Source organism: Lepisosteus oculatus, chromosome 8 (genome assembly GCF_040954835.1).
Source record: "Lepisosteus oculatus isolate fLepOcu1 chromosome 8, fLepOcu1.hap2, whole genome shotgun sequence".
Classification (NCBI taxonomy): Eukaryota; Metazoa; Chordata; class Actinopteri; order Semionotiformes; family Lepisosteidae; genus Lepisosteus; species Lepisosteus oculatus.
The window spans coordinates 35,717,996-35,742,604 of NC_090703.1; the positions used below are offsets into that span (position 1 = coordinate 35,717,996).

At 42.0% G+C, this 24,609-nt stretch overlaps 1 pseudogene; it reads left to right on the top strand.

Annotated features, from left to right (window-relative positions):
- The window catches only part of LOC138241071 (uncharacterized), a 55,130-nt pseudogene extending 40,610 nt beyond the window's left edge, over positions 1 to 14,520 (top strand).
- Positions 14,521 to 24,609: the final 10,089 nt, after the last annotated feature.

Genomic DNA, 24,609 nt, shown 5'->3' on the forward strand with positions numbered 1-24,609 from the left:
ACAGGGTCATGAATTTCACCAGTCTTATGCACAATTAGAACTGTGCCAAAATGTTAAATCCTCTGCCAAGAGGGAATTTTGTCCTGTCCAGGTTCAAACACAGGTGCCACAGTTCAAATGCCCAGCAGCCATGTAACCTTGCAACTGGCAACCCACTGAAGCAGGTGTGAACCTGGTCAATACCTGGATGTGAGACCTCCTAGCAAAGCTAAGGTTGCTGCAGGAAGAGGTGTTAGATTTGCCAGTAGGGGGCGCTCACCCTGCAGTGTGTGTGGGTTCTAATGCCCCAGTACAGTGATGGGGACACTATATTGTAAAAAAAAGCACCTTCCTCATTGGGATGAGATGTTAAACCAAGGTCTTAACTCTCTGGGGTCATTACAAAGTTCAGGGTGTTTCTTGAAAAGAATAGGAGTGTTAACCCTGGTGTCCTGGCTAAATTTCCCCCTGGCCTGTATCAATCATGGCCTCCTAATAATGCCCATCTATGAATTGGCTTCATCACTCCCTTATCTTCCCCACTGATAGCTGATGTGTGGTGAGCATTCTGGTGCACTGTGGCTGCTGTCGTATAATCCTGGTGGGGGCTGCACACTAGTTGTGGTGGAGAGGAGACCCAATTGCCTGTAAAGTGCTTTGAGAGGAGTGTCCAGAAAACTGCTATATAATTGTTAATTAGCCCTGTTACACTCTTCTGCTTTTAATGACATGGATCACAAAACCCATGTGATGAGTGCAGTTCTGCTCCTTAGGGAATCAGTCATGGGTTCTAATGGGCAGTTCAAGCTTTGGAGTGTCACACCAATTCTCTCCAGACAACAAAGAATTAAACTTGGAATCCACCTAGTCTGAAAACAAAGATGATGACTAGCCGGCTTCCCTGCCCTAACTGCAAATCTTTTCTAAAAAGAGCCTGTAGACCCAATGGAATCTCAAGTATGTCCATAGAAAGCAAAGCCTTCAGAGAGTATTATTTGTTAATGACACATTCATTATGCTTTCATATGTGCCATTTCCTTTGAAGTAGGATATACGTAACATCAAGATGCAGCAAGGCTGCTAATAGAGTGAATAAAATTATTAGTCTAAAATTGTAAAATAAAATGTCCCATTCTATCAACAGAAAATTCCAGATACAATGTTTGGCACATTATGCTGTGTACTCTAACCCAGTCTACCTACACACTGTCTGTTCGCAGTGAAGTTTGAGTGTGTAACATGCTTCATTACCTTTTTACTTCTACTCATGCCAGCAGCCATATCACTCTGCAACTCACAACTGGCAACCCACTGAAGCTAAACAGGTGTGAGCCTGGTCAGTACCTGTATGGGAGACCTCCTGGGAAAACTAAGGTTGCTGCTGGAAGAGGTGTTAGTAGGGCCATCAGGGGCGCTCACCCTGTTGTCCATGTGGGTCCTAATGCCCTAGTATAGTGATGGGGACACTATACTGTAAATGGGCGCTGTCCTTCGGATGAGATGTAAAACCAAGGTCCTGATCATCTGTGGTCATTAAAAATACCAGGGTGTTTCTCGAAAAGAGTAGGGGTGTAACCCCGGCATCCTGGCCAAATTTCCCATTGGCCCTTACCAATCATGGCCTCCTAATAATCCCCATCTATGAATTGGCTTCATAGATGTGTGGTGAGCGTTCTGGCACACCGTGGCTGCCGTCGCATCATCCAGGTAGATGCTACACATTGGTGGTGGTGGAGGGGAGTCCCCATTACCTATAAAGCGCTTTGAGTGGAGTGTTCAGAAAAGTGCTATATAAGTGTAAGCAATTATTATTATTATTACTTGATTTAACTCCCTGTAACAGAGCAGCCACATCTGGAGTGTTAAAAACGTCCAAAGCAGAGAGAAAACTAATCATCTAAATGTGCACGAGATTATGAAATTAAATGGCTGGTGTCACCTTTTGGATGTTGGTTCCCCTAAAGGTTCAGAGAACAGATAGAGGTTGTCTACTCAGGCTTGAGATAGGTCCTCACAGTGATTTGTGACAATGATTGGTGTCAGTGAGACATCTAGTTATTACAGGAATGTTCTGGATTTCAGGTTGTAGTGTTTAAGAGTGGGGAGATGTCAAGAAAGAAAAGAGACATAAAAAACAGAGAGGCTCCTAGTAAAGGCTCATACAGTAGGTCATTGAGGGCAGAGGAAGGCTCTTGAAGAGCAGCAGAGAAGAGAAGAGTAACGAAAGTGGTAGAGCAGGTCCAGCCAAATGGGAATGGCACAGTTGAGAGAAATTCCACTGCTGCTACTTGAAAGGGACAAGAAGGAGGAAGGAGTGCAAGTGATAGACCAGATTCAGGGTGGAGAGGTATCTACATCAGGGTTGGTCCAACCTCCACTTAAGTCCCTTTATTAAAAGTGGAGTTCGTATGTGTATATCCTCATAAGCTGCGCTGCCAAAAAAGGGGGATTAGTCACACTCCCTCATCTTGTAAACAATTCAGTCTTTTAATTATAACCTAAATCAGCTTTATCCTCATTTCAGGAAATTCATAAAAAATTCAGTCAAATTCATAGAATTTCCCCCAAACTAGTAGCCTGGCTAAATGCTATTTACAATGACGATGTAATTACAAACACACATTCTATAGATAAACAAGTAAAAAAATACAGTCTGACATCCCAAGTATATATAGTATATAAGTATCTTATGAGAGAAGCATCAATGTAGTTCAACATGTGGATCCACATGAAAAATGATTATGGCTTCCCAGCTACAGCAATTTAGGTGTCTAGGGAAAACTTAGGCATTAACTGACCAGCACCACTTTAGCTCTCGGGACCAAAAATCGAGCTCATCAAAGAGTCCAGCAATTCAATACCTCGATTCTTATCCAAAATCTTATGGAAGGCTGTTGTGATCTTGTTGCTAAGTTTTTTCCAGTTTTACTGGAAGGGTGCAGTTTGGTTATGTATTATATCAAGACATAATGCTGTAGCCACATTTCAAGAACATAAGATATTAGTAATAAGAAGTTCATTTTCTTTTAGAATAAGTTAAAGGTTTATTCCATGCTGAAAACAGAAGAAAGGAAACACAGCGTTTCGGCTATGGAGCCTTCTTTACCTTTAACTTGTTCCTTTGCAGCCTTTGCATGCTGATGCAGCTACTTACTTGAATTACTTCTTTTAGTATATGTTATTTATTGATGTTATACATTTTATGAAGATGTCAAAATGTGACAAAATTCCAAGCTGTCATGTGAAGTTTGCATAATACTGTAATAATGTTATATTGGAGCTGTGGCAAGATGTTAAATGATGATTTGATAATATCCATTCTACAAATGTGAGTTGCCATCATGATTCTCTATGAACTTGTGTTTTTTAAAATGCATAATACTATTTGGTTGGCTGAGTAGCCACTGGAGACCTTTCAAATGTCTTATGCTGTAAGGTAAGCCTTGTCTGCCAGTTTGATTTTCAGTTCAAGCATTATTCAAGTATTATCTAAGACAGAATCACTTTCTGCTTATGCTATAGTGTGTGCAGACCAAGAGAGAGGGGGAAAGCATGAGCATACTGCAAAGTGACAAAATAATTGGAAGGAATAAAAGTTTTGCCTTTAATAACAATTTCTGTTAATATTATTTGACACAGCCACAGTTCAATACAAACGAGACTGCCATCTCAGTTGGAGCAGCTGTATCAATCACTGTTGACAAGGACTATTAGTTTAGTGGATACCTGGTAAAAACAAATGTGTAATTCATTTACTGTGTGATTCAGTGTGGTTTGTTCCCCATACTTCTGTTTGACTTAAGGACTGTTTTAAAAAATTACAAGAAGACTTGCATTCTATGAAAAAAAGAATTATATTACTACTGTATATAAAATTAAATAAATGTGATCAAATAAAGTAGGGAGAGGCCTGGAAATAACTGTAAAAGCATTACTATAAAACAATGTAAATGTGTAGGATTTGTTTCCCTTTGATATTAAATAAAATACTTTTTCAGAAACACAATACAAATGTTTTGAACGTGTATTTTCTAATACTGAACTACATCCGAAAAAATAATTTCGCTGAACAGGTCAATGCAACACAGTGTGTATTCTCATGAATAAGAATAAAAATCAAATGAAATAGTTTTTGAATGTTTATTTCAGAACTTTAGGATGTCCATTAATATTGATGTTAAGATAAGCTGGTACTAAACTATTGACTTCTTTCTCTCAGCCCTGTCAAAAACAGTAACTTGGCTGAGTCTGTTTTTATGAGGGTAAAAGGACACAGCCTTTACATTATAAAAACTTTTATAAAAAAAAACTTGCATTCTTCCTCCATTGCCAGTGATAAATGGCGTGTCACAACATATAAAGATGAAATTGGAAATGGCTTCATTGCAGGTGAGGTGTATTGTAAGATATTGGTTATCACATTGAAATGATTTCAAGATTAAAAGATTCTGCTTCATCTTTTAATTTTTACAACACTCTCCACTGAAGATTCTGGTTTCTAATGTCCATAAAAATGCCTGGAGGTATATTTCCTTTCTAAGTGGTTATAATGTGGAGTTTAATAATTATAAATTTTAAATGCCATTGTATAATAAACAAAGCTTAGTAGTTCATTACTGTTTTCTTTACTATTTCCAATATATTGCACAACAGATCTTCATTTTAAGATTTTCATTAAATTATCCTTCAATTTGATACAGATTTTTTTCCATAAAGACACCAGACTGACAGAAATTCGTTTTGTGAGTAAAATTTGATATGTGTTCTATGAAATCAGTATCTGTGAATGAACAATCACTCATCTATAGTTTTGAACTAAAGGTCAGATATTCTTTATTTCCTAAATTTAATAGTGTGCACAAAATAGTATCTAAATTAAAATACCTCCTGTCCTTATACCAGACTGCACACAGCTGTTTTTTTCATGATGGATAATGTATTTATTAAAATAGCTGTAATAAGTATTGTAACACATAACATTCTTGATGTACTTATCCTGTGATGACACAATCCTATTGTTGCAGTAATTGGGGGCAGCTGAGTTTTAGCTGGGATTAGCTTGTTTGCACTTCCCATCTTGATTGCCTTGTTCAGTAATATGAATACAATGGGTATTGTTTTGTTGTATTTACAGATCTATCCTTGGGGTCCAGAAGCAAGTAAGCATGGGGGAGAACACAGATAATCAAAGGTTTGTTCCTAATAATTAACTCAGGGAAAACTGATTCACTGTTGAATCATTAAATCAGCCATATTGAAACATAAATATTCAACTTCCACCAGAACAATCCTGGTGAGGTCACTATTTCTCCAAGGGGATGGGTCATTTGACATGAAAACTATAGCAAGACAACTGATAAGAAGAGGACAGGAGTGAGGAACAGACATTATCATCACCACCACCACCACCCATCATCATCAGAAGCTTGTGCTACAGATGCAGCCATTCAAAGTGCGCGGTACAGACACGTAACGCAGGTAATTGGCTGCGGTATCGCGTATCATGACGCATGATGACGCGGTACGTGATTGGTTGACCGACAGGGGCACTCGTGGTCCGTTGGTCTGTCATAGAAAGACTTACTGTAAACGTCTTTACTGTGTCCATTGTAGATATTGAATTTTACCACTGAAGGGAAATCTTAGTAGCTGAGCATAAAAAGAATAGGAGCATACTGTAACGCGTGTGAAGGCCATAAACGATATTAATTTTGGAACATAAACATACAGTATATGGCTGGTCTTGGTACTTTAAAGAAAAAAATACACACCAGTATTCCATTTCTCCCTAAACATTTTAAGCTTCGAAGTCTTTAACTAACATGATACCGGAGTCAACAAGCATACTTTTAGAATTTGATTAATAGGGAATATCATATGGAATCGTGTATCTAAAGAATTTAATAACGGTATGATTATATTCGTGTACTGCGGCAGGGCTGTGTAGGGCTGTTTCGCCTCCCTGTTCATGTGAGTTGAGCCTACTGGTCTAGGTGCGTGACTAATAACGCACAGGTTGTGTGTTCAAATCCAGCTGGTGCTGGACTATTCTTTTAACAAACATTTCTTCGAAAAAATAGAATAGCGATATTATGGACAATCAATTGACTTTTATATTTCAAAATATCGCAACATGATCGATTCCAAGTCATTTTTGATAACAATGAATAGTCACCTTCTTCCCTTCTGACAGCAGTTCCTGCTTCTATTGTGTATGTGTGCAACAGAGTAAATTTTTATAGAGAAATGGAGGCTGGACAGTATGCGTTACAATATAAACATTTATATTGATTTAAATCGTGTCCTGATTTAAATCGCTATCGCGTGTTTAATTATGTGTTTTTTAATCATAATCAGGCTAATGCATTTCTACATTTTCTGTATGAACCAGCTTAGAGGTTCATACAGAAAGACTGCTTGTGTTTAAATTGAGTGTAAGGTAATTTATGCCTCTAAAATCATGGTCAGCATTTATTATTGTACTGTGCTGTAAACTTTTTCTGTGCCTAGTCACATTATTTTATAGCGTTTTTATTGCGTTATTAAATCCGGTGCCACTGTGTGTTAGTTTCCTGACTCCCATGTCACATGGTCTGTGATTGAATCCCATGGAACTATGACTTTATTTTTTAACAAACATTTCTTTGAAAAAATGAAACGATTCCCTTGGTCAGAGATTAAATAAAACCTCACTCGCACCAAACACATTTATATTTCTAAATATCAGGACACGATCGAATTTAAGTCTTTTTAATAACAATGAATAGTCACCTATGCGTTACAAAATATACATTTATATTGATTTGAATCGCGTTTTGATTTAAATCGTAAACGCGTGTTTAAAGGCGATATACTGTATAAAAGCGCTGATTCCTATGGAGTGTTCCGCCGGGGATTCAAAAAAAATATTTTAAATAGGCTGATAAAGCTTAGACTACTGTAACTGTATTCTAGCCTGTATTACAACAGAACATTGGACAATGCAACGTAAATTGCAAAAATGCCCTTGGAATCTGTCCAAGCCCTCCTACAAAAATTATTTGAACTGCGACACTGATCATTCATCTCTAAATAAACTTTATTTTATATAGCGTTTTAAGCGAATAGGTAATTAGATTGCTCATAAACCTAATCGCTTTTTCTACATAAACACAGCGTGATTGCTCTCTGAAAATGCTATTCCTTTATATTTACAGTAGGCTCCGATTTCAACTATAGATCGTAGTATTATAAACTTTCTTGGAAAAATGTATTTTATGTAAACCATGTTTGCTATTAATTCATTTAGGGCTAAAATACGTTCATTGTCTTCCAATCGAGTCGAGTTGACATTGGAAGCTTGCCACACCCGGACTGTTAAACCAACGCATTAGCACGTCAAATCCGATTGAGGGTATTGAGCCAGTATTGGCTTTAGTATTCCCCCCCCTCTCCCCTCAATTCAATTCAATTAAATTCAAGGTGTTTTATTTGCATGACAGATGGGTACAAGCAGTGTTGGGTATGTATATTGTAACGCTTACGGCCGACAGGCACTGTGTAAGAGCCGGCGTACCAGAGCAGCGCACCGAGGGAGCGTCTGCATTTAGTTTTTAAAATTAGTCACATTTTTTTACAAAATTAGTGTAAAATTACACATATATTTAAACACACGTTTACGATTTAAATCAAAACGCGATTCAAATCAATATAAATGTATATTTTGTAACACATAGGTGACTATTCATTGTTATTAAAAAGACTTAAATTCGATCATGTCGTGATATTTAGAAATATAAATTTGTTTGGTGCGAGTGAGGTTTTATTTAATCTCTGACCAAGGGTAACGTTTCATTTTTTCAAAGAAATGTTTGTTAAATAATAAAGTCATAGTTCCATGGGATTCAATCACAGACCATGTGACATGGGAGTCAGGAAACTAACACACAGTGCCACCGGATTTAATAACGCAATAAAAACGCTATAAAATAATGTGACTAGGCACAGAAAAAGTTTACAGCACAGTACAATAATAAATGCTGACCATGATTTTAGAGGCATAAATTACCTTACACTCAATTTAAACACAAGCAGTCTTGTAGAAATGCATTAGCCTGATTATGATTAAAAAACACATAAACACATAAACACATAATTAAACACGCGTTTGCGATTTAAATCAGAACACAATTTAAATAAATATAAATGTTTATATTGTAACGCATACTGTCCAGCCTCCATTTCTCTATAAAAATTTACTCTGTTGCACACACACACACAATAGAAGCAGGAACCGCTGTCAGAAGGGAAGAAGGTGACTATTCATTGTTATCAAAAATGACTTAGAATCGATCATGTTGCGATATTTTGAAATATAAAAGTCAATAGATTGTCCATAATATCTCTATTCTATTCTTTTGAAGAAATGTTTGTTAAAAGAGAAGTCCAGCACCAGCTGGATTCGAACACACAACCTGTGCGTTGTTAGTCATGCACCTAGACCAGTAGGCTACAAGACAACTTGCATGAACAGGGAGGCGAAACAGCCCTACACAGCCCTGTCGCAGTACACGAATATAATCATACCGTTATTAAATTCTTTAGATACGCGGTTCCATATTATATTCCCTATTAATCAAATTCTAAAAGTATGCTTGTTGACTCCGGTATCACGTTAGTTAAAGACTTCGAAGCTTAAAATGTTTAGGGAGAAATGGAATACTGGTGTGTATTTTTTTCTTTAAAGTACCAAGACCAGCCATATGCTGTATGTTTATGTTCCAAAATTAATATCGTTTATGGCCTTCACACGCGTTGCAGTATGCTCCTATTCTTTTTATGCTCAGCTACTAAGATTTCCCTTTAGTGGTAAAATTAGATATGAATATTCAATACTTAAACGGGCACAGTTAAGACATTAAATATACAGTGCCTTGCGAAAGTATTCGGCCCCCTTGAACTTTTCAACCTTTTGCCACATTTCAGGCTTCAAACATAAAGATATAAATTTTTTATTTTATGTGAAGAATCACCAACAAGTGGGACACAATTGTGAAGTGGAACGAAATCTATTGGATTTTTGAAACTTTTTTAACTAATAAAAAAATGAAAAGTGGGGCGTGCAAAATTATTCGGCCCCCTTGCGTTAATACTTTGTAGAGCCACCTTTTGCTGCGATTACAGCTGCAAGTCGCTTGGGGTATGTCTCTATCAGTTTTGCACATCGAGAGACTGAAATTCTTGCCCATTCTTCCTTGCAAAACAGCTCGAGCTCAGTGAGGTTGGATGGAGAGCGTTTGTGAACAGCAGTTTTCAGCTCTTTTCACAGATTCTCGATTGGATTCAGGTCTGGACTTTGACTTGGCCATTCAAACACCTGCATACGTTTATTTGTGAACCATTCCTTTGTAGATTTTGCTGTATGTTTGGGATCATTGTCTTGTTGGAAGATAAATCTCCGTCCCAGTTTCAGGTCTTTTGCAGACTCCAACAGGTTTTCATCCAGAATGGTCCTGTATTTGGCTGCATCCATCTTCCCCTCAATTTTAACCATCTTCCCTGTCCCTGCTGAAGAAAAGCAGGCCCAAACCATGATGCTGCCACCACCATGTTTGACAGTGGGGATGGTGTGTTGAGGGTGATGAGCTGTGTTGCTTTTACGACGTTTTGCATTGTGGCCAAAAAGTTCGATTTTGGTTTCATCTGACCAGAGCACCTTCTTCCACATGTTTGGGGTGTCTCCCAGGTGGCTTGTGGCAAACTTTAGACGAGACTTTTTATGGATATCTTTGAGAAATGGCTTTCTTCTTGCCACTCTTCCATAAAGGCCAGATTTGTGCAGTGTAAGACTGATTGTTGTCCTATGGACAGACTCTCCCACCTCAGCTGTAGTTCTCTGCAGTTCATCCAGAGTGATCATGGGCCTCTTGGCTGCATCTCTGATCAGTCTTCTCCTTGTCTGAGCTGAAAGTTTAGAGGGACGGCCAGGTCTTGGTAGATTTGCAGTGGTCTGATACTCCTTCCATTTCAAGATGATCGCTTGCACAGTGCTCCTTGGGATGTTTGAAGCTTGGGAAATCTTTTTGTATCCAAATCCGGCTTTAAACTTCTCCACAACAGTATTACGGACCTGCCTGGTGTGTTCCTTGGTCTTCATGATGCTCTCTGCGCTTTCAACAGAACCTTGAGACTATCACAGAGCAGGTGCATTTATACAGAGACTTGATTACACACAGGTGGATTCTATTTATCACCATCAGTCATTTAGGACAACATTGGATCATTCAGAGATCCTCGCTGAACTTCTGGAGTGAGTTTGCTGCACTGAAAGTAAAGGGGCCGAATAATTTTGCACGCCCCACTTTTCATTTTTTTATTAGTTAAAAAAGTTTCAAAAATCCAATAGATTTCGTTCCACTTCACAATTGTGTCCCACTTGTTGGTGATTCTTCACATAAAATAAAAAAATTATATCTTTATGTTTGAAGCCTGAAATGTGGCAAAAGGTTGAAAAGTTCAAGGGGGCCGAATACTTTCGCAAGGCACTGTACATATACATACTGTATACAGTACAGTTTGCATACGGTAATATGTTTATGTTCCTAAATCAATCTCTTTTATGAGCATGTGAAAGGCATGGTGAATCACTGTACTTTGCATGATTGAAAACAAATGCGTGATTGCGAAATGCTGTGGTGTTACTTTTACAAAGACGGTCAATGAAAAAAAGAATGTTGACCAGGGCAATACTTTGAGTTTACACTTACAGCTTGTCCAAGGTCATTCATTATTAATACTATTAGTAATATCTTCGTTAAAGACTGATGGCCACAGCTCAAACATGAGAGGTTGAGCTTTATTAGCTTCACCTTGCAGAAATTCCAGATACTATTATTTTGCTTGTCGTATTATAGGAGGATTTACGGTAACTAGCGGTATTTACCGGTAGCTTGTGGTAGACTGCGTACAGCGTACCGGAAAATAATGCGGTATCGCCCGCGCATTTTGAATGGCTGCATCTGTATGTGAGAACACCTCTCTCTTAAGACTTGAAAATGTATTCTGTACGTGTAATCTGAATGCTAAAAGAATACTGGACTCTGAGCCTTATTCTTTAAGAGACCTTTCTGTTATATGGAGTTTTTAATGAAAGTTCGGGAGGAATGAAAGCAGCTGAGCTCATTCGACACAACTGCCGCAATTCCCACTAATCCTGACGTAAGCAACCGGTCTCCATATATATCAAACGTCACCCTCTCCTCTTCCTCGTTCGTTTTCTGCATGGTTCGTTTTCGCCTAGCTCGAATCCGTGCTCCCTTCTCATGGATCTGCAAATTCGCTGCTTTGATGAAGACCTTTTCTGCAGCACAGGAGACTCTCCTACCCCTCTCGTCCAGTCTCCCCCCCCCGCTCCCCTCACCTCCGTCTCATCGCCTCCTTCACCCGCCGTGCCACATCAGCGCCGCTCATCTCCCACCAAGTCCTCAAAAGATTCAACTCCTCGCCGAAGACGGCGTTCCGCCGTCGTAGTCCCTCTCTCATCACAAACCCAGCCTTCCCTCCACGGCAAAGTCTCCAAATAACCCCCACTTCTCTTGAGGATGTCCCAGCCGCCGCGCTTCACGCACATCTGCTCCCCCTTCTCCTGGATCATCTCTCACGATTTCCATATGACCGTAGCAAGCCTCCAGAGGATACTTTGAAAACATGGAGTCCGTTTTAAAAGAAATGCTTCCAAAAAAGCCCTGTTTTCCCTGTACTTAACCGCAGTCTACACAAAGGAAACATCAGCTACACAGCTTCCCCCGCCACTCACGCCGCCGCCACTCATCCCAACGTGAGGACCCTGAGGCTGTCCGTGCCTCTGCCTGTCGCGTCTTCTGTCTTGTCTTGTCCTGATATATCCGTGTCTGTGTCTCTTCCCCAACCAATCCATTCCTCTGCTGAACTACAGCACCTAGCCTCTTCCACCCAGCTTCCTTCCCTAAACTCCTTGCTGCCGGGTCTAAGGCCCCAGGCTCACGCCCCTCCCCAACCCCATTCTCTGCTTAATCTAATTTCTGCACTCTCTTCTGTCTCTGCCTCCGGCGTCCAATGCGGCTCAAGCTCCGCCAGCTTGGTGCCTTCGGCCCCGGTTTCTTTTCTTTAGGCTCCTGCTGCGGTCTCCATGGCCCAAAGGCCATCCAGTAAATGACCCCCAGCTCAGCCAGCAGGCGGCTCTTACCCTCCCCCACCCCCTGGCATCCAAGACGACTCGGCAGCCTCCTCAGTCCTTCACGCAGCCTTTGCCCCTGCTTCAATTGCAGGGCGTGGGCGCCCGCCTGGTGGTGGGAGGAACCGCCGTGCCCGAAGGCAGGGGCCCTCCCGGGGCGGGCTGGGGTCGCCGATCGATCTGAAGGGTCTCTCCGCGGAGAGAAGGGATGCTGGCCGCCCTCCGTCGCACACCTGCGGGGCTGGCCGCCCTCCGTCGGGCTCCCCTGCCTGCCCTGGGACAGGCCGGGGTGCTGAGGGCGCCACCCGCACACCTGCGGGGCTGGCCGCCCTCCGTCGGTTCCAATGGAACCAGCGCACCTACTGGGGAGCCCTCGACATTGAGCTTTACTGCCGCACTTTCGCCGGCATCAGAGCTCTTTCCTGCGACTTCTGTTCCTCTTGGACACATTCATCAAATCTTTGCCCAAATACAGTCCACAAGCCCAACCCCGACTCTGCACCTTCTCCCCCTCAGCATCAATTCTCCTGCCAGGTCTTCTTCAAACCTTCCCGGTCCAGAGACATTCGCAGTCGCCCCATCGTGATGATCAGAGGTCAACAAATTTGCAACAACTTCAATTCCTCCACATGCACCTCTTCCCTTTGTCGCTTTCTCCACATTTGCAGCTTCTGCGGCGAAGCTCACGCTCGCTCCGCCTGCCCCCGCCAGCCTTTCCATGCTCACTCCACTTTCAGCATTCCCAAATGACTACTGGCTTTTCTGTCTACCCCAATCGATATCCCCGCTCTTGCTTCTGAGCTGCTCCGTCACCCCGACCCCTCTTCCACCCACATCTTACTCGACAGCCTTTCCTTTGGATTCTCACCAGGCCTGTGCACACTTCCTTCTTCCCCCGTCTTTTGCAAAAATTTGAAATCTGCCACAGCTGATCCCCAGTCCGTTGATTCCTTGTTAGCATCTGATGTCGAGAACGGTTTCATGATCGGCCCACTTGACTCTCCCCCATTCCCCGCATACCGCATCAATCCCATCGGTATAGCGGTCCGTAAGTATTCCAGTAAAAAATACCTTATAATCGACTTGTCAGCCTCCCATAACTCCCACGTGCCAAGTCTCAATAGCCTTATTCCCAGTTCAGACTTCTCCCTCCACTATGCCACAATCGACCATGCCATTTCTCTCATCAAAATCGCAGGTCCGGGCACCTGGCTCGCTAATGCCGACATCTCCAGTGCCTTTAAAGTTATGCCTCTCGATCCAGACTTCTGGCACCTCTTTGGAGTTCATTGGCGGAACAAGTTCTTCTTCGCAGTCCGCCTTACTTTCGGATGCAGGAGTAGCCCAAAAATTTTCGATACCTTAGCCGAAGCTCTCTGCTGGATCCTCTTGAATAACTATAGGCTCCCTTTTCTCGTCCACCTTCTCGACGATTTCCTTACCATAGATTTTCCTCACACCCCACCCGCAAGAGCCTCTTCCACACTTACTTCCGTTTTCGGGAAACTAGGGGTACCTCTCGCCACAGACAAAACCACTGGTCCCTCCCATATAATCCAATTCCTCAGGATCACCCTCAATTCCATTAATTTCTCCGTCTCCATGCCTTGCGACAAGATCGACAGGATCTCTACCTATTCTTCCGCCAAATCTTGCACAAAGAGGGAACTTCTCTCTCTGCTCGGCCACCTCAATTACGCCATGCGTATCATTCCCCAAGGATGGTCATTCATCCCCTACCTTCTCGACTTCACCTCTTCCGTGTCCTCTTCTTACCACCACGTAAGCCTTTTAGCCGACTGCAAGTCCGAGCTCAGGCTTTGGCAACTTTTCTTGGCCAATTGGAATGGCATATCTCTCTTCTACGATGACCTCCTCTCTGACGCCGAGGATATCCAGCTTTTCACAGATGCAGCCCCCTCAGTCAGTTTTGGAGGCTATTACAAAGGCCAATGGTTTGCGACCCCTTGCCCTCATGAATTCTCTTCGATCCCTTTCGCCGACCAGTCATTGGCCCTGTTCGAAATATTTCCAATTGTTGTTGCAGCTTCTCTTTGGGGCCACAATTGGAAACAAAATCCGTCCTTATCCATTCGGACAACTATGCAGTAGTCCATATAATCAATAAAGGAAGGTCTTCATCCTGATCTATCATGAAATTTCTCTGCCGCCTTAAATGGATTTCTCTCACACATCAATTCATCCTCGTAGCTGCTCACATTCCAGGTCACCTTAATAAGATAGCTGACTCTCTCTCTCGCTTTCAATTTCAGAAATTCAGGAACTTGGCACCAGATGCAAGACCGAACCCATGCACAGTACCTCCCTATTCGGAACTCAAGTTAATCTGAATCATCCTTTCCATCCAGCTGGCCCACCAAACTATCCTCTTAATGATTGCCCCTCGAACTCTCAACTCTTACTGGACTGCCTGGAAGGGCTTCCAATCCTTCCACCTCTCCACGAACATAAAATTCCCTTCTTTCGATATTCTCACTGTATCATCCTTCATTTGCTATTGTAGAAACTCACTCAAGGTACGAGCATCCACCACCAAACTATACCTGTGAGGCATCCACTTCTTCCATAAACTCAAGGCATGACCTGTCCCTCCCTTATCCACCCTCAAATTAGTCTCCTGCTTAAAGGCTTTCAGCGACTTGAAAAACCATTTCCGAACCAACGCACACCACTTACTTCGGATATCCTCGAATCCTACATCTACGTTCTCAGGTCGGATTACCACTCACCCTGGGTCGACTGCACTCTCGAATCTTTATTCTTGTTAGCCTTCCTCGGCTTCCTAAGATGCTCTGAAATTACCGCTGCTTCCACATCCTTCGATCCCTCTTCTCAACCCTGCTTATCCGACATCTCCATCTTATCTTCCGATACACTGACCTTCTATCTCAAGAAAAGCAAAACCGACCAACTCGGGTCCTGCACTCTCATCTATTATTTCAAACTCTGTTCATACGTAAGCCCATACGAGCCTCTATCCCATTACGCACATCTTCGCACCTCTGCCGGAGCTTTGCCTACTGACCCTCTGTTCGTAAACAAGAAGGGCCGTATCATGACCCGCAACTGGTTCCTCTCTCACCTCTCCGACATCTTTCTAACCGCCGGCTACCCCCCTGAACAATTCTCTGGGCACTCCTTCAGATCAGGGGCCGCGTCATCTGCCACTTGCCAAGGCATCCCCGAGTATCTCATCAAACAACTCGGCCGATGGTCCTCTGAGGCTTATCATGCATACATCAAAACTAACCCTGGTACCCTCAAGCAGGCACCTTCTCTCCTCGGCTGAATTAGTTTAATAATCATTTGGTTTTTGTTTTTGTTTTTGTTTTTTTCTGCACTGGTGACTGGGGGTCCCGCTTGGTTCTTTTGGGGGGTCCTATCCTCCCCGTCCAACGGCCGGGAGGTCGGCCCTCAGCCAAGTGGGTTACGCCAAATCTCCACATCTCAATAAATGATTTTAATTTCTCACAAGCTTTCGGCTGCCGTCATTCCTCGTGAAATGCAGTATATTCTAGAAAATTCTGATTTCCTATATGGTGGAGTCAGTAGGCTAAAAATACCTCTACTGTTTCACTGATGCCTTATTTCAAACAATGAATTTTGCTCCCATCCACTTGTAAGCACCTGTTTAGTGAAGGGGATTTAGTCCTGGTTAGGGTCTATTTTTTATTTAATATGATTTATTTCCCTTTTTGGCTTGTGATGATTTTGTGTATTAAGATTATAGGAGCAGGATTCTGGAATTTTATCTACTGTATATACCTATAGGAAGGGCTCTGGAACTCACAGACCTGTATATCTCTAGTCATAGTATAACTGCTGTGTGTTGTGTTCCTGTATATGTTTTTTTTAAATAAATTATTAGATTTTTTCTGTCTAAACTATCTTAGCTATTACTGTATTATACAGTTGTGCCAGAGGATAAAAAAAAAACAAAACATACTATATCACTCTTGCCAATCCCTGAATTTAACAAGACACTAGCAAGCTGGTGTTAGGACTCAGTTCTTAATTGATCTTTATATTTAATTACCACTTATTTTGTAATTCTATCACCTTCAGTTTTGTAACAGTTGGGGGCAATGATTATTTTCTTGTTCTCATTATTTTTGCAACACAAAAATAATGTTTGTAATTACAGCCTTGTTCTGTAATTAATGTTCTGTGCTCTGCAGAATTAAACTGAACAATCGTTATCAGGACAAATTAAAGATATACGTTTGCATTATAAATGTGTGGTGAATGAGTATTTAAGATTAGCTTTCTTTTTTATTTTTTTTCTATATAAAATGTGCATGATAATAGAACATTTTGATCATATGCAACTTTATTCAAAATAAACTAAACTAAATGACAGTATCTTTATTTAACATGAATTCTATTAATGTATCAAATAATGATCCTAAATGGAGCAGGTGTAAATAAAAAAAAATACTTATTAAAATTAATTTGTACTGACAAAATGTAATTAAGACACATTTGCACAAATTCACAATTAGGATGCATTTTACTGGGTATATTTTACAAAGTATTAGCATAGATTAAAACCTTCAATCACAGAATTCTTATGTCTTTAAATGTAACCAATGAGGTCAATTTTTTCATATTTAAAATAAGAAAAACATATTACTGTTACAATATTTTATTTTCCAGTCAAGTATGAATAAATAAGACTCAATCAAATTGAGGAAATAAAAGTGTAAAAGATACAGGTTCCACCCCACTGGGTGAGCTCATTATGGGCAAATATATACAGTACATGAGCTCTTGGATCCCTCTCAAAATACTATCTCACACTTTTCTTTTTATCCTTCCCATCCATACATTTTCTAACCCCTTCAACAGGAGCAAGGCTGAGTACACCTTTGATGGGATGCCATTCCATTGCAGGGCACACGCTCACACCACAGCCAATATACTGTATTTTTGGATTGTGGGATGGAACTGCAGTACTGTACCTGGAGGAAGTGACCACAGGAAGAACATATAAACTCCATGCAGACAGCACCCTAGGTCTGGAACTGAACGCAGGGCCCCAGTGCTGTGAGGCTTACCAATGTGCCACTGTACCGCCCAATTTTGCTTTTATTTCTTTCACACTTCGCACCTTCACCACCCTCAAACAGTATACTCACAATTTTCTTTGAAAATGCTCACAGTAATCCTGCAGCTGCCAGTGCTTCTAGTTACAATTCGGCCAGCCTGTGTCTCAAGCACTCTGTAGCTGCATCTTTTCAAGTTTTTCCAGGCTGAGTTTGTGTCAGAGAGCCAGCAGCAGACAGGAAACCCCTGGTCCTTTTACAGTACAGCTGTGCTGTGGTTCTCAAACTGTGGTACAGTATGCATACTACTGCTGGTAGATAGAGCGCCCCCAAGTGGTACGCCAGATGACCCTGGAAATTTGTTGTGTGCACTGAAAAATTGGGATGGGTTTTCATATTTTCTATTTTAATAAAATGAGTTTATGTGTCAAATACGCACTACTACAACTACATACGTACTACAATACAGCGTGCATTAATACTTGAGTGGACACAAGAGCTACTGTACTATGTAATACTATTTTTGTATAGGAAGGCCAATCATATTTAAAAAAGTTATTTCCAGCAAATAGGGAGATAGGAGAATGTGCGTGATTTTGAAACAATGACAATCTTGTAGGCACAGGAAAGCGTGATAGATAACAGAAAAATAATTAAGTAGTGTTCTAGGTTATTTTGAGAAAAATACACAGAGCGTCTTGTGTTCCGCTCCCATGTGCATGAAATAAGAATCTTTTAACTTATGAGATGGACTCCTGAAATGGAAACGGAGAAAAATGCAAGCTTGCAAATTGTTAAAGCAGGTAAGCCCCACACAATTTGTGAAGAACTTTGTTTACCGTTGGCAAAAGAGCTGACGTATTATGTGTGGAGAAAAACCTGCCCCTTTCGAATGACACAATCACTCGTAGAACTATTGATATGGCGGGTGATGTCAAAAGTATGCTGATAGAGCACATTAAGATGAGCAGATGCTTTTCACTGCAATTAGATAAGTCTATAGATGACGTTGATTTGGCCAATTTGCTCGTTTACGTTAGATGTTAGTTTGAGGGCACGTCCCATGAGGACTTTCTGTTCTGTAAGCTGCTACCAACAAGAACTACAGAAGAGCACATATTTCAGCTTCTGAATGAATTTATCGAAGAGAATGACATCAACTGGAAAAAATGCGTCGGAGTTTGTGCTAGAGCGATAACAGGCAGACATACCGTAGCTGTGTAGTTGTACGAATTAGCGAGGTTGCTCCAGATATGAAGTGGACGCACTACAGCATCCACCGCAGGGCCTTGGCAGTAAAGAAAATGCCTGAGGATTTAAAATCTGTTAGACTCTGCTGTCAAAGTTGTTAATTGTATCAAGGCTCAATCAATGAATTCACATCTGCTTTGCTCGACTAAACAGGATCTCACTGAAATGGTAAGTGCTCAGTGCTATTTTTATTATATGTGTGTGTGTGAGTGAGTGTGTGTGTATGCTAATGTTGGTCCTTGAGATTTTCTGTGGTTCCTGATAGAAGATGACTTGTAGGTGGTACTTGGATGCTTTGGTTTGATCTGGGGTGGTACTTGGTCCAAAAAGTTTGAGAACCACTGCTGTACAGGACAGAGCTGCTTTCAGTTCGTCTTCATGTTCTCTTCACCCACATTTGCATTCACCTGGGCATGAGATGACAGGAAGTCCAACTGACCATCAGGGCATGCATTCCACACGGCTGGCTCACTGTACACCTTACACTGGCCCCTGCCATATCCTCTTTTTATGGCATACCATTTGTCCTTATTATGGAACCTATTATAGATCACAGCCACTGTTCCCCTGCATGGAAGATTACAGTCTCCAACACCATTCATTATAACACTCAAACACATGGGTTTCTATATCTCACAGCCACCACATTGTCCACCCAATCTACATCACAGGTGATTTGTAGCCAACATTCTCTGCGGTATACAGTCTGCAGAATATGGGGTCTCAGAGCTCCCTGGGCTCCAACGGATTGACTGGACCCCTGCCAGATAAATATTTTACTCCTCCACTACATTCTCAGGGTGACTGTGTCACTCAGCATTGCACTCACATACCATCCACAGTCACACAGATTGACGGAGCCTACAGCTGCCCTGCTGTCTAGCCCTCCTGCATCACAGGCAGTTGCAGTCATCAGCTTCTACTATATGAAAGTCGGCAGACACTGGCCCCAGTGGATGGTGTGGACTCCTTCCAGCTGTATATTTCCAGGCTTTGCAGCTTTGACAGGCTGACAGCATCACAAGAATTATAGCAGCAGAAAAAACGCCCTTCCATACACTTTAGTAGTGCTGGGCCTACACCAGCTGCCCTGCCTCTGCCAACATCTCTGGCACACCAATATGGACACACATGCACACAAACATGAGCACACACAAAGACACACATGCACACAAAACATTCATGCAGGTTGGGATAATTCTCCATTGACATGCATAGTTTCAGGAAAAGGGATTGTCCTTCTCTTTTCATGGTTTGCAAGAAACATACTGCAGTCTTTTCAGAGCCATGAGTACATATATATTTAAACTAAACATTTATCAGTAATGCATGGCTGTCATTAATGTATCATTAGAAACAACAGAAGTCAATAGTGCATAGGCTGTAAAAATGACAGTCTTGCTACATCCCTGTAGCATGCAATAGAAATACTATAGGCTGTTGAATTCAATGAACCTACTACTGAGAGAATTTGACACACTTACAGTAGATGACAGAATCAATAGGACTGGTCACAGCTGTAGATCATCGAACCAACAGCTCCCTATAGCTGTGGCTTCTTAAATGATGCCATCTTATATTGATGACATGTCCCAAGGAGCTATTTTTAACAGAATAATAACCAGTTATTTTTACTAAGATACCTCCAACTGCATTTTTGTTTATCCTGACCCAGTGACAAAAAATCTGTTTACTAACAACATATGCTGGCAAGAAATGTAATACAGCTCTGAAGAAAAAAAAACATGACTTGAGAATGCTGTAATCAAAATGTACTTTTCTGTTTTAATATGATCCAAAGTACTAAAGAATTGGTTTCTAACATCAGCATTGCTCTATATTTTTCATAATGCAGTGAAGTACTATAGTTGCTAAGAAACTGCATGAAAAACCTTGTCCTGCATTAACACATTTGCAGCACCAAGTGTATCTTTCCAAAGACATCTGCAAGGCATGATAATTTAAGTCCCAGTAATGCTATGGCTCTTCATCTGATCCAACTTTATCAGAGAAAGATTCTGTTACCTAAACTTGTCAAATTCTCTCAGTAGAAGGTTTATTGGATTCAACAGCCTACAGTATTTCTATTGCATGTTACAGGGATGTAGCAAAACAGTCATTTTTACAGCCTATGCACTATTTGCTTCTGTTGTTTCTAATGATACATTAATGACAGTCATGCATTGCTGACAAGTGTTTAGTTTAAATGTATATGTACTTGTAAATGTCTCCTGCTGGTTCATTTAAATGATGACAAGCTTATTGTTCAGGAACAAAGGATATTATAATATTGTAGTAGTTAGTCTTGATCAATACACTGATGTGCAGTATAAACTCTAAAGGAAGACAGTACTTAATTAAAGATGACCAAGTAAGAATTAATCTGATCATACAAACCAAGGCTTTAAATTGTACCTACAGTACATGTTAATTAGATCAATATGACCCTTATCTGCAGTTTCAACCACTGTCTTTAGTACTAAGTGTCCATTACAATGCTTAGATGGATGGTCTAGGCAGCCCCATCAAACTCCACCACTCACTCAGAATGCGCTCCATAAGGACATTAATCTCAGGGGGCAGTAATGACATAGGGCTTGCAAAATCTGGCTCTGAGGCTATAACTTTATGCCTCAAATAGGGAAACCAAAGTCATATTGGCCCCAGTTACACCTACCATAGGGGTCCCCACCTGCAGTTTAAGTGTCCACAGTGGTAGCAAATGTAGCAAAATGTCTCAGCTCCAGTGACTTGTGTAGTATATCTCTGGGTCTGTATAGCCATTCTGGAACTGCTGGAAACAATGGAGCACTTCAGCCCTCCTGTACCCTCACTGCTGACATAATTTCTTCTGGGGTTCCATCTAGGCCTCCAGCCACAGAAAAGGGAGCCTTACATGTCATTGAAGTTGTTGCCTAGGGTTCTCTGAAGAAATGGGTGGATGACATCTTTTGACCAATTAGCTACGAGCAATGAGAAACTGACCAGAACACCTGGGAAAGGTTACAAATAAGTTGAGGCCATTTTAAAAAAAAGTGTTTCACAAAACAACAACTTTGTATCTATGGTTCAAAAATACTTTTTTTTTGCAACAACAAAACATTATACCTGAAGTGCACTCTGCTTCTGTATTATGAAACTATCATAATAAGAGAATCCACTGCATTATTGTAATTGAGTTGAGTAATTGAGTTGAGTAATTGTGGTTTGTATTCCACATACAAAATGTGGAGATAAGCTGTAATTTTCTAAATGTTCCTTATGGTAACTTATTTGCTTATCACTGGCATGAGTGCCATGATGGCCTGTGACATGTGGTTTCATAACTTAAGTACATAAATTTCATTTTTGGGGCATTTTTGCCGACTCAAGACTGGGATTCCATTTATGACCCCATTGTTTTGCTACTCTGGGGAGACTGTAACTTGTAGTCCTTTCACCAAAAACCCAGAGCATGCTCTCTCCAGTATTGGAGACCCAGCCAGTAGTGACTCCCGGAGATTCAAAGGATCCTATACGGAGTTTTGTTATAACCATAATCCTAAACCATAAACCGAAGAACAGGGATAGTAACCCATAAACCACCAACCCAACCTTCCATCCATTTTCTAACCTCTTTATCCAATACAGAGTCATAGGGGAGCGGGGTCTTTCCCAATATGTAATAGATGTAAGGCAGGATGTACCCTGGATGGGACATCAGCACATCGCAGGACACACACTATGGGGTTACACACCACAACATAAGAACACACCCACTAACATAACCTGTGAACCATGACTTATCACCCGTATAACCATGTAACCTGATCTATAAATACATAACCATCAGCCTGTAACCACGTAACTTGGAAACAAAACGAATCAGTGTCACGCCCTCTGCAGCCAGAGGGCGCTCCTTCTCTGTCCTGTCCCTAGTTTCCGGTCTGCTGTCCTTCCTGTCCCTCTCTTTCCCTTGGGCTATATATTTCCGGGTCTTGCACTCTGTCCTCGCTCAGCATTGACGTTCGGATGTCCTGAGACCCGCCTAGCACCAGGGCGCCCCACGTCCGCTCCCTGAGGGCATAGGTTTCTATACGGCATTCCTGAACTCTTTGCACTATGAGCCCGGGCCTTTTTCCCGTCTCGCCGCTACGCATATGGGTCTTTTTCCGCTCTCCTGCTCCCCACGGTTTGTCCCTTTGGACGTCCGTGACAGAATGCTGAGCCACCTACTGACCCCGCGAGCGGCGCTTTTTTTTGTCTTGCCGCAGTTTTTTTTTCTCTGGGCTGTTTTTTTTTCAGTTCCTCTATTCTAAACACTGGATATCACTCCGATCTTCCGTGCCTGTGAGCGGGTCCTGCACCTGGCTTTCCTCGGGTAGATCACTCCGATATCAGTGATTGAATGTTGAGCTGGCTTGCCTATTCTTATTACTGGATATCACTCCGAGCTTCTGTGTCTGGAGCGGGTTCTCGTGCCTGGCTCTTCCTGGTCTGGCTCTCTCCGATATCAGTGATAGAATGGTAAGCTTTCTGCCGTTCCTCCATGCCTTTCGCTGGATATCACTCCGGGCATCTGTGTCTGTGAGCGGGCTTCGGTCTGGCTTTCCTCAGGTTGTCCACTCCGATATCAGCGTTAGTATGCGAACGTGCCCATTTGCCGTTCCTCCATTCTTTTGCTGGATATCATTCCGGGCATCTGTGTCTGTGAGCGGACTTCGGTCTGGCTTTCCTCAGGTTGTCCACTCCGATATCAGCGTTAGAATGTGAACGTGCCATTTGCCCAGTCTGCGGTATTTTTCCCCGGGATTTTTGTGGTTTTTTTCTTGTTTTTTGCCTTTTGTTTTGATTTTTTTCTTCCTGGTTTCCCCTCCTTTTTGGTCCCCCCTGCTCTGTGTCTCGGAACTTTGGTTCCTACCTGTTTTTGGTTCCTATCTGTCTTGTGTGGTTTGTCTCCCTGGTCTTTCCCAGGTTTTTGTCTGTTGTGTTTGTGCTTGTGTACTTTTTTGTTTTTAGTCTCCTGAGGTCTTCTCTACCCCCCCTTCCTCCACCCAATAAAGGTTTATACCCCGGAGGAAGGGGTAGCTCTCAGCCGTGGATTCCCGGAGGTTTCCTTTCAGTTAAATGAGGTTTTTCCTCCCCCCAGTGCTGTGCAGCTTATTTATTTGTTTGGGCGTCGGGAGCCGCCCATGAAGGGGGGGGTACTGTCACGCCCTCTGCAGCCAGAGGGCGCTCCTTCTCTGTCCTGTCCCTAGTTTCCGGTCTGCTGTCCTTCCTGTCCCTCTCTTTCCCTTGGGCTATATATTTCCGGGTCTTGCACTCTGTCCTCGCTCAGCATTGACGTTCGGATGTCCTGAGACCCGCCTAGCACCAGGGCGCCCCACGTCCGCACTCTGAGGGCATAGGTTTCTATACGGCATTCCTGAACTCTTTGCACTATGAGCCCGGGCCTTTTTCCCGTCTCGCCGCTACGCATATGGGTCTTTTTCCGCTCTCCTGCTCCCCACGGTTTGTCCCTTTGGACGTCCGTGACAATCAGTCTGTAATCGTAAACCACCAAAAGTCTTATTTAAGTGTATAACCCCCTCCGGGGGAAACTCTCAGAAACCCATTATGGCCACGGCTATTTATTTGAGGTGACCAGTCCAAGAAGACCTCCCTGCTCCCACAACATGCACCGCGAGGGCTTACACATTGCAGTTCCCCACCAACTCTCGTTCGTCATCTTCAAACTGAGGGGATCACTAACTGCCTCCTCACTGCATATAGTGCATTCACCACAGTCAGTCACCACAGTTTCCTGATGCCCTGACAACCCTAAACCATTTCTGGTGTTTATAATGAAAAACCTTGAGCAAGTCCAAGTTAGAAGAAAAACTATACTCTGTCATTCTCCCTTAATCTCTACCTAACATTTTGGATGATTTTGGACTTGAACCAATAGTAAGCTGAAAGATAACCAATAGTATTTAACCCTTTGAATTCCTCCCTCACTTTTGGGATTTTGGGGATAAGCAGCTCCTTCCATCACCTTCATTAGAATTACTGGACACTGACATCTCATCTACATTAGTCTTTTGAGCAGGTAACAGCTAGTCCCTTCCACTGGAATTTTATTTTACCTACTGGGAATTTAACCTA